Genomic DNA, 11,107 nt, shown 5'->3' on the forward strand with positions numbered 1-11,107 from the left:
CACAAGCTATGGTGTAGCCTAAAAATGCAATTTGTTGCTAGGCAGATCATCTTAAAGGTTTTTTTTACTGCGTCTGTATTATAGGAAAATAAAATACTATTGAAATCTCTACAGGAAGTCACTCTTTATTCCCATTAAGAAATACAGAGAAAATCGTCATAATATTGAAACAGAATTCAGACTATGAGTTTGCGGAAAACTAGCTGCCGCTCTGTCTCTCTATACAGCACAAAATCAGCTGCTGCATCACCGCTGTGCTTCAGGAACCAAACCCCTCCCCTCATGTTTATGGAACATGACGCATCAGGTCTGAAAATGACTAGACAATTCCGGAGTATTTCCGGAAGTGTCATAAGGTCCGGATCGAGGCCTTCCTTAGTAAATATGCTGTATTTGAATATGGCATATTCAAAGCCTTCTTCTTTGGGAGAGCAGATCTCATCGGACACAGGAGAGCTGCTGGGCTGCAGAATGAAATCCATCTTGTGTGTCTGAGGCTTAGAAATTGTGAACTCCTCCTCTCTGCTTTTATTCTCCTCCCTCTAAAAACTTTTTTCTTTTTTTTTCCCAACAACAGATGGCGCGCTTCCGGAGGTTTACCCCCCCTCCCTTCTCAGGATGCAATTCGACACGCTTAGCGACAGATGGCGCGCTTCCGGGGTTCGCCCCCCCTTCTCCGGATGTCGGGGGGTTCCCGCCCCCCCCTTCTCCGGATGCAATTCGTCACGGTCATTACTCGCTTCCGGGGGGGAGGGGCGAGGTCAAAAGGTCATGATTAGGGCCATCAATCACTTCGGATTAAATTTTGTCATAAACCGTATGGGAGTATCTCTCTACTTATTCATGATAACAACAATGACAATAATAGAGCTTTGGGTATCAGTGTTAAAAGAGTGCTACAAAGTGCAAAGAAACCATGGAAAGAGAAGACAAAGGATAGCTGAAGCTGCATAAAAGGAAGAGCCAAGCTATTTCACGCCTGAGAAGTTTTAAAATGAGACACTTGAGGCTGTGGGATCAGGTTGAACGGATTTTATTTAAAAAAAAACATCACAAGCACACATAAAACACACACCAAAACAGGACCCCTCTTGGAGAACTTGTCGTAAAAGTAAATTTTTAGTAACCATAAAAAATGAAGGTTTTGTACTAATTCAAAAAAGCTGAGCGCTTGGTGGTGAACTGAATCAAAGGCTAAATACTGTCAAGAAATTAGCATGCAATGAGGGACCTTATTAACCCCGCTAAGACAACTGCCACATCCTGTTGATGTCTTTTTGTGGATCTCATTTTCGAGCTCAGTGCATAACTTAAGGTATACCGTGCAGTTCTCTCACTGCCCCCTGCAGAGCTCAACTCGGCTGAATCAAACAGAATTAGTGATAAAACTGGGACGACACAAGGAACTTTCTATTTGACTGAAGTGGATGAAAAAAGTGGTGCTCTTAAAAGATGTTATAAACTTTGTTTCTGCACAAAGTAAAGTCAACTAAATGTGTGAGTGTGTGTGTGTTTGCACTTTTTTCAGGTCAGAACCAGTTCTAGCTAGAATAAAAGAAAACCACAAGAGGATTATCTTGCCGTCAATCGACAACATCAAGCACGATACCTTTGAGGTGGAGCGCTATGAGAACTCTGGCCATGGCTACAACTGGGAACTGTGGTGCATGTACATTAATCCACCCAAAGAGTGGTGGGAGGAGGGAGACATGTCTGCACCAATAAGGTATGCCAGCTTCTCCCATTTAAACGTGAACACAGATCTCACACTTCTGAGATGTATTTTTTTCCACTTCTTTAAGATTTTCAATAAAACTGCCACCAAGTTCTTTTTTTAGTTTTGGGGAAGATTAGGGGAAAACAAGAAAAAAAGCTCCTGATGGGAAACCAGACTTCATTAAAGCAATAAAAAAATTACAGCCTAAATTAGAGAGTGGTGAAAATAGGATTTTAATTATCTGATTATCACCCATATATTTGTGTTAAATTGGATTTCCTTCCATTCTTTAATTAAAAATAAGAATAAATTGCATGAGTATGCACAAAAATGTTTAGATTTACCCTCCACATAATAGGCTGAAATATAAAGTGTGAAACTTTGCATAGTGGAGATTTGGGTTGTAGAAAAGTACTCCAAAATAAACATCAGATAAAGCCACAAAAAAACACATTCTGGTGTTTGCAAACGCTCAGTGTCACATGATAGTGTGTTTTCCTGGCTGCAGGACGCCTGCCATGATTGGATGCTCCTTTGTGGCCAATCGGGACTACTTTGGAGAACTCGGTCTACTCGACTCAGGCATGGACGTCTACGGAGGGGAGAACATCGAACTAGGCATCAGGGTTTGTGTGTCACCCAGTTTCCTCTTGTTCCTGCTCCCTCTTTACCCCTGTAGGTTTTAAGTGGAGCAGTGGCCACCGTAGCGTGGCACCACTGATAAATGAGGCCCCATTAAGAGTCCTGGAGGACCAGTCCTGTGTGAGCAGCTCACAGCAGGGCAATGGAGATAAATAGGTCACGTAGAGCAGAGCAGGAAGGTTGGAGTTTGTTTCTGTACATTTTGAGAGATTGGAGAGTCTTTTGTTTTTCTGCAAGGTTATTAGATTTTTCCTGAAAAAATAACGTCAAACATTTTCACAACCCGAGTGTGTTGGCTTTTATCCAGCAAGCTAAACAATCAAATATTTTTAGAAAGACAAAAACGGTTGCCTTGTCTTTGAGTTGACTTGGTCATAACTTGAATCTGAAATGGAAAGTTCTTATATCTTGTCATCAAAAATATCAAGATTCCCCCCAAAATTAAGTCTAGATAAGTAAACGTGTACAGATGCAATAAAACAGCTAAAATTCAGCTTCAACGCACCTATAAATATATTACAACTGCTGGAGATGAAGTATTAGCAAAGACATGAATCTAGCCCACAATGTCACATCTCAAGAACCACATTTCTTTCTGTTCCTCTTTTACTACAAAGCAGTGGGACACATATCCAGAGTTGCCCTGCGACAACAACATTTCTACATTTCACTACAACCCTTACAAGAGGATTGTTTGGATGTGTCCAGGGAGAAGGCCCTCATTCAGAGAAACTCTTTCATAACAAGCACTTGAATCAATGACTGTTTGGGTTTTAACAGGATTCTTGGGATAATGAATGTTAAGCGGTAGATATCAGCACCTCTATGGGGCAATTTTGCATGGTTGTTGTCCAACATCTTTTACATGAAATCATAGTACTGCTTATTTATCTTAGAGTGTGGCAGAGAGCAGTAAAATGTTTTTTTTTGGCATACCCTCTGTTGGTTAGCACCCGTGTCCTTGGGTAACAGAAACACATAGGTTATCTTTAAAACCTATGTGCCCATTTTCTGTTTGTAGTGCTCCTTATCTGTGGATGGAACATGTTTCATATTGTTCCCAGTGTGAAGAAAGACTGACGGACCTACTTTTTATCCAGTAGGAATGTTTGTCAGGAGTGAAATAGGTTGCATCTGTGCAATTGTTTGGCGACCTGTCAGTTTGAAGTTTCTGTTACGCTCACATCACTTTGACGTGGGTTCAGATAGCTTGGATATCCATGTCTTCATTATGTTCACAGCAGAAGGCTCGTGGGTTGGACACACTCAGCAGATACTTTATTAGATACACCTTGTCAGTATTAGGTTGGACACTCTTTTGCCTTCAGAGCTGTTTTAATTCTTCATGGCATAGATTCAACAAAGTACTGGAAACATTCCTCAAAGATTGATCGTGGCATGATGGCCTCATGCAGTTGATGCAGATTTGTCAGCTGTGCATTCACGATGGGAATCTCGTGATCTATCTGATTGAGATCCCCTGACTGTGGAGACTTTCCTGTTAGCTCACAAGAGTAGCACCTGATATGGTCCTCTGCTGCTCTAGCCCAAATTCTTTGGAATTTGGATTAAATTTTGTCATAAACCGTATGGGAGTATCTCTCTATAAGTTATTCCAATGTTCATACATTTGGCAAAGATATGTTTTTTTCCAGATTTAATTTTGAGTACATGTCATTTTTGTTTTTGAATGCTGTGTTTCACTTTAATTTACACTAAAATAAGCCTTTTTCCAAATACCAAAAATTCACTCCTGACTGTTAATAACACCGTGCTTCCCGCTAGATGATAGGACCCACTCACCATGATGGGGTGAACTCCACATGGGCATCAAAAAATCCTGTCACCTCAGCAGTGGCTACCTTCCAACCCTCGATCCTGGCCCTGATCAATCCCTCTCTCTTTTGGTTCCTTACAATCTTCACCAGGCCGGGATAGCGTTTGTTCACATACTCCTCCAGTGGACCTTTCAGTTGCTCTACAGTTCAGAAAATGAAGATAACACATCAAACAAAACAAGTCAGAAATGCTTATAAAGACTGATCTTTAGTTGATCTTTGAATCTGCAGTTTAGCTTATAATCTGCACATCTATCCTTGAACAGTCTGCCAGCTGGAGTTTTCCAGTATTTGATCTGATGTCAGGACTAATAAAGCCTGAAAAGAATATATCACCATTGCAGCTAAGTTGGCGAGTTTAAGAAGAATCCCTACATGCTAAAGAAAGTGCTTGTATTTTTTTCTTAGCTTCTCTAACATCAGATCCATTGCAGCCCTCTTTACTGAAGAAAGGAGGAAAAAAAGAAAAATGCTGTTCCAGAGTCCCCTCTGGCAGCAACAATCAAAGCCTGACACATTATGCCTAGCTTGCATAATTATTTTCATGCAATCACAATAATTGGAATTCATGTCGATAAATATGAAAGGACAGCAGAGTGAGCTTAAGCAACCATTCCCAGTATGACAACTCTTTTGTCTCACTTCTCTCACTGGCAGCCTGCACTCCTTTATAAACCTCACATCAAGCCTTAGTATTGGTTGTGTGAAACAACATGATAAGAACACAAAGGGCAACCCACTAAGCACTAAATGGTAAATGGCCTGCATTTGTATAGCGCTTTTCTAGTCCCTAAGGACCCCAAAGCGCTTCACACTACATAATAAGTATTTGGTCAATAACAAAAATACAACTCAATACTTTGTAACATAACCTTTGTTGGCAATAACAGAGGTCAAACGTTTACTATAGGTCTTTACCAGGTTTGCACACACAGTAGCTGGTATTTTGGCCCATTCCTCCATGCAGATCTTCTCGAGAGCAGTGATGTTTTGGGGCTGTCGCCGAGCAACACGGACTTTCAACTCCCGCCACAGATTTTCTATGGGGTTGAGGTCTGGAGACTGGCTAGGCCACTCCAGGACTTTCAAATGCTTCTTACGGAGCCACTCCTTTGTTGCCCGGGTGGTGTGTTTTGGATCATTGTCATGTTGGAAGACCCAGCCTCGTTTCATCTTCAAAGTTCTCACTGATGGAAGGAGGTTTTGGCTCAAAATCTCACGATACATGGCCCCATTCATTCTGTCCTTAACACGGATCAGTCGTCCTGTCCCCTTGGCAGAAAAACAGCCCCATAGCATGATGTTTCCACCCCCATGCTTCACAGTAGGTATGGTGTTCTTGGGATGCAACTCAGTATTCTTCTTCCTCCAAACACAACGAGTTGAGTTTATACCAAAAAGTTCTACTTTGGTTTCATCTGACCACATGACATTCTCCCAATCCTCTGCTGTATCATCCATGTGCTCTCTGGCAAACTTCAGACGGGCCTGGACATGCACTGGCTTCAGCAGCGGAACACGTCTGGCACTGCGGGATTTGATTCCCTGCCGTTGTAGTGTGTTACTGATGGTGACCTTTGTTACTTTGGTCCCAGCTCTCTGCAGGTCATTCACCAGGTCCCCCCGTGTGGTTCTGGGATCTTTGCTCACCGTTCTCATGATCATTTTGACCCCACGGGATGAGATCTTGCGTGGAGCCCCAGATCGAGGGAGATTATCAGTGGTCTTGTATGTCTTCCATTTTCTGATGATTGCTCCCACAGTTGATTTTTGCACACCAAGCAAATACTTATTTTCCACCCTGATTTACGAATAAATTCTTTACAAATCCAACCATGTGAATTCATGGATTTTTTTTTCACATTCTGTCTCTCACAGTTGAAGTGTACCTCTGGTGCAAATTACTGACCTCTGTCATCATTTTAGGTGGGGGAACTTGCACAATCGGTGGTTGACTAAATACTTTTTTGCCCCACTGTACCTATGAAAATATACTCACTGTATATATATATAATCAAAGCATTTCTTTAGCAAAGTGCACATACTAGCCCTTTTTAAGTTCATTGACATATGTGCACTCAAACAGGCCCAATGAGATTGAGGGTTATACCCCAATTATTTGTGTTAGGTTTGTAAGCTTTTCCAAATGAATACAGAAAATCAGCAAAACCACCATAAAGAAAGCTTATTTAAATAAAGCTGATATTGGGAGAACAAAGCCCAAGGGGTGGAAAATGAGTAAAAAACCTGTGAAGCAGAGAATAACATGAGGGACTGTTGCAGAGCGCATGAGTGAAACAAGCTCACAGATGAGCTGACAAAGATTGGCAGAAATCACTTTAGAGCAGCCGGGTAATAAGGAACAGGTGAACATAGAGTGGAGCAGATAATTACGAGCAAAAACCCAAACAAATACTTTCAGACAATCCTAAAGCTCTTATTTAGTTGCATAGAGCCATGTGTGAACATTTTGTCTTTACATTTTGCTTCCAAGGAACCGAACTGTCTTTTAATTCTGTAATTTATTTCACGTTCTTCAGGCTTTCTGAAGCTCCTTCAAATTTTTCTTTGGACATCATTTTATCATAATTTTCAGTGCAGTCCTTTATTTGTTTGTTCCTATGAATCATTCACACATAATAAAGGCACCTAACTCAAGGGACAAATTCGTTACTGGCACATTACCAGCAGCTTGTCACAAATACACAATTTGTTTCCTGCACAAAAAATGACAACGATAACACACCAGCAAGGTGATTACCAAAGAGCTATTAGCCAAAAACTTGACATATGTCAAGAAACTAAACAAGTAGAGGACAAAAGAACTGGCAGCTTAAATAAAAACATCTACAGCAGACGAACAGAATTTGAAAGTTGTGTCCTTAAGAAATAACACAAAACTGACACACAACCTGAGAGATGCATCTGGCATCTTATGTTTGCAAGTTTCAGTAAACTGCTGCATCTATTTCCCATTTTCCTAGCAAAATACAAAGACATGATGGCTTATTAGCTCATCCTATCCTAAATAACCACTAATGTATGCCAACTATTGTCACTGCTACACTATCAAAAGCTGAAAACAAACATAAAAAACATACAAATTCATCACCACAACAACACAGTTGATAAATAAAGAAATACAGAAGCACACATGCAAATAGAGAGATGACATAAAAGTTCTCACTCAGCTCCCTGCGGTGCTGTTTTAAGCTCCAACTCACTCTAAACAACACCAACGGGGGTCTACTGCTTCCTGAGCATCAACGACCGCGCCACCTTTTTAAGATAAGATAAGATAAGATAAGATAAGATAAGATAAGATAAGATAAGATAAGATAAGATAAGATAAGATAAGATAACCTTTATTAGTCCCACACGTGGGAAATTTGTTTTGTCACAGCAGGAAGAGGACAGTGCAAAGGTTATTCACTAGTTTCAGTTTTATAATAATATAAAACTTAATTATATAATTATATTCAGGTTACATGACACTTATTGTATAAGATAATTATTTCTGGGATGCTGAATGACAATTTGATGTGTATTTTGTTGCTTTCAGTAGAAATCCTGCTGATGACTCAGTGGATTTTAGATGGAAATTCTGTGTTTCACTCACTATAAACCATCTTCTAATCAGAGGGCGAAAAAGCCACTCTTCTTATTTGGTATTAGCTGAAGAAAATATTTAATCTATACTGACCGTCATCGCTGTTGTCGTCCACCAGGATGACCTCCTTGAGCAAGTGTGTGATTGACAGCTGAGTGGACTGAGCGCAGGATCACCGACAGAGCCTCGTTGACGAAGATGAAGATGAGGGAGATTTGGGGAAGGTCTCTTGAGTAGCTGACCTTTCTACATCTGTAGAAAGACACGACACAACACCTGTAAACTACTTGCATTAAGTAATACGAGGTGCCAGTGGAGCACTAGAGTGATGGTTTGGGAAAAGTAGTCTACAAAGTTATACAATTAAAAAGACAATCATGATTTTGTATTGATGAGCCCATTTACCATGATTTCTAACATTTCTGATCAATTGAATGTTGTATTAAATAACAAGGAATATGCCTTTCTTTTTAAAAAATGAGGACATTTCTCAGTGAACCTTAATTTTTGAGTGCTCGCATATTTAATTTTGAATTTGTAAAAAAGACTAAACTACCTCCATAGAGCTGCTGACGTCTTGTTCAATGGGGCTGAAAGGCAGAGCAAGTGCTGCTTCCTGTTCAACTATAATCACAAGGATTTATTTTCCACATTGGCCTTTTAACTGCATGTGCTGTTTCAGATAGAAACCCTATTTTAAACTTGTTTTGTTTAAACAGCTCTAATGAAGCGGAAAGCGGCAGGGTGAGGCTTTGGCTCTAAGTTTAGCACATGTGGGAAAGGAAGGGGCTTCTTTTATTGTCTCCTTTTCACGTCTTTTTTTCTTTTATCGATTATCTTATTTCCTCTGTGAAATAATAGCTAATTAGAAGTTATTCTATAACAAATCCAGTGTTTTCAATTCACGAGGTTGGAGAACACTTTTTTAGGGTTTTTGGCAGGAAACCATTAGAAAACAGAAGGCAACATTAACAAGATTAACCACGAAGAACTGGGACATTTGTCACCTTTTTTCTCCTTCTGATACAATATTGCAAAAGTCTTGAGGCATCCTCATTTCGTTATATTCTGCTGGGAAAATGGGAAATAGGCAGAGCAATTCACTGAAACGTGCAAACATAAATGGAAATACAGTACATAAGGCAAAAATGTACTTGAAAGTCAATATTTGGTATGGCCACCTTTACTATCGAACATAGCCTGGACTCTCTCTTTCCGGAACACACTGCTTTAATAAATGTTGAGGTCTGGGCTCTGGGGAGGCCAATCCATGACTGATCTAGGTATACGTTTATTGTATTCACCGTGTGTTTGGGATCATTGTCGTAATGAATAAAAATATGCCTTTTCCAACTAGATGCTTTTCAGCTGGGACTGCATGATTAATGAAAATCTTAATATCTGGTTCATATTTCCATCAGCTTTCTCAAGATTCCCAACACCACTGGCAGAGCCTTCATCGTGTTTTACAGATGGATGTAAACACCCTCTGTTGGAGTCATATCAACAATTATTTGAACCAAAAATGTCAAATATGAATTCATAATGCTGTAAGACCTGTTGCCACTGATATAGTCCAGTTCTCGTGTAATTTACCATACCTCAGCCTTTTCTCCCTGTTTCTCTTCACTAAAAATGGCTTCCTGACAGCCTTCCACTGAGACCGTTTCTGATGAGGCTTCAGCAAACAGCAGATGGATCCATTAAAGGGCCAGTGCATCTCTCAGGTACTTCAAGTCTTTGCTTTTCTTTATATTTTTCTACATCTTAAGGACATGATTTCCAGATACAGTTCATCTGCTGTACAGAGTTATTTAGTCCTGCTACTTTTCCGGTTTCCTCAATTTTTTTAAGGACTCACAGCACGCCAGATTTTTGGGAACCACCTAGTTGGTTCAAAATGTTATTTTTACCTATCAGATTTTGTTATCTTTTAGATTCTTAAAGTGCTATGCTGTGGTGTGCTGGGGGAGCAGCACAGCAAAGAAGGACTCATCCAGGCTGGAAAAACTGATCAGGAAGGCTAGCTCTGTGGTCGGCATGAAGCTGGACACCCTGGTGACAGTGGCAGAGAAAAGGACACTAAAGAAACTGATGGACATTATGGACAATGCCAGGCATCCTCTGCACACGGCCATTAACAACCAGAAGAGTCTGTTCAGTGACAGGTTGCTTCTCCCCAAGACAAGAACTAACAGACTTAAAAACTCCTTTGTCCCACACGCCATCAGACTGTTTAACTCCTCTCTGGAGGGGAGAGGGAGGGGAAACAGGAGGACAAAGGAGGGGGGAACAACTAAGCTGTAGTGCCTCTTCACCTCACTGTGCAATACCTTTTGTGCAATACTTTTGTAAATAGTCAACAGTGCAATAGACCTCAATACTCGATACTTTGGGAGCCATAAACATCATTAGACCAGTGCACATATTGGTAAATGGACTGGTTCTTATATAGCGCTTTTCTACTCTTCTGAGCACTCAAAGCGCTTTACACAACTTGTGCATTCACCCATTCACACCCATTCGCACAAGCACATTGTTCTAGGTGCTTTCTAAGTAACATTCACACACATTCATACTCCGATGGATGCATCGGAGAGCAATTTGGGGTTAATATCTTGCCCAAGGATATTTGGCATGCAGACTGGGGGAAGCCAGGAATCGAACCACCAATCTTCCGATCAGCAGATGACCTGCTCTACCGCCTGAGCTACAGCCACCCCCTTATTGTCTCTATTGTGCTCTGTCTTGGTTGTTGAGTTGACTAATGTGGAAATAAAATTTATCCAGCAGTAAACCTGAGTTTGCGGTGAGGGAAGCATCTTGTACAGTACAGCACTTTCCAGCAGGAACTTCGATAGAATGTAAAATAAAACATTTTGTGTATTTTAAAATGACATTCAGGGTGTTTTTGTTGTTGCTGCACTAATCAACCACTTACTACTAACTGCAATGGTAGTTTATTGGATTGGAAAGTGTGGCGATGCTCGCCACCTGGTCTCCCTTCTTGCTTGTTGGTGTGGGCAGGTCTCATTTGTAGGTGCTGAAGAGCTGCTGTGGCTCATTTCCATCAGTGGCACTGGCAATACCTGGGCTCATTCTGTCAGTGAGGTAGTTGAAAAACCCCAGTTGGGTAAAGCGTTTGGGGGTTTTTGTTAACAGACATGCTTATCTATTTAGTTGGTGTTATTTTTTTCAGCTAAATTTTTTAGTGCAATTAGCACTTTCAGCATCAATCCATAGCAATGTGTTGTATTTTTCACATTGTCTGTGTGTAAAATACATATGTAAGCATAGATT

General features: G+C 40.6%; 1 pseudogene; it reads right to left on the reverse strand.

The window, feature by feature from the left end:
* LOC147315360 (polypeptide N-acetylgalactosaminyltransferase 17-like) overlaps positions 1-8,864 on the reverse strand; it is a 32,163-nt pseudogene extending 23,299 nt beyond the window's left edge.
* Positions 8,865-11,107: the final 2,243 nt, after the last annotated feature.

The sequence above is a fragment of the Aulonocara sp. 'chitande type north' Nkhata Bay genome, linkage group LG14, assembly GCF_057382095.1.
Source record: "Aulonocara sp. 'chitande type north' Nkhata Bay isolate Kocher_YH1m ecotype deep benthic linkage group LG14, A_spYH_male_GT1.1, whole genome shotgun sequence".
Taxonomy (NCBI): domain Eukaryota; kingdom Metazoa; phylum Chordata; class Actinopteri; order Cichliformes; family Cichlidae; genus Aulonocara; species Aulonocara sp. 'chitande type north' Nkhata Bay.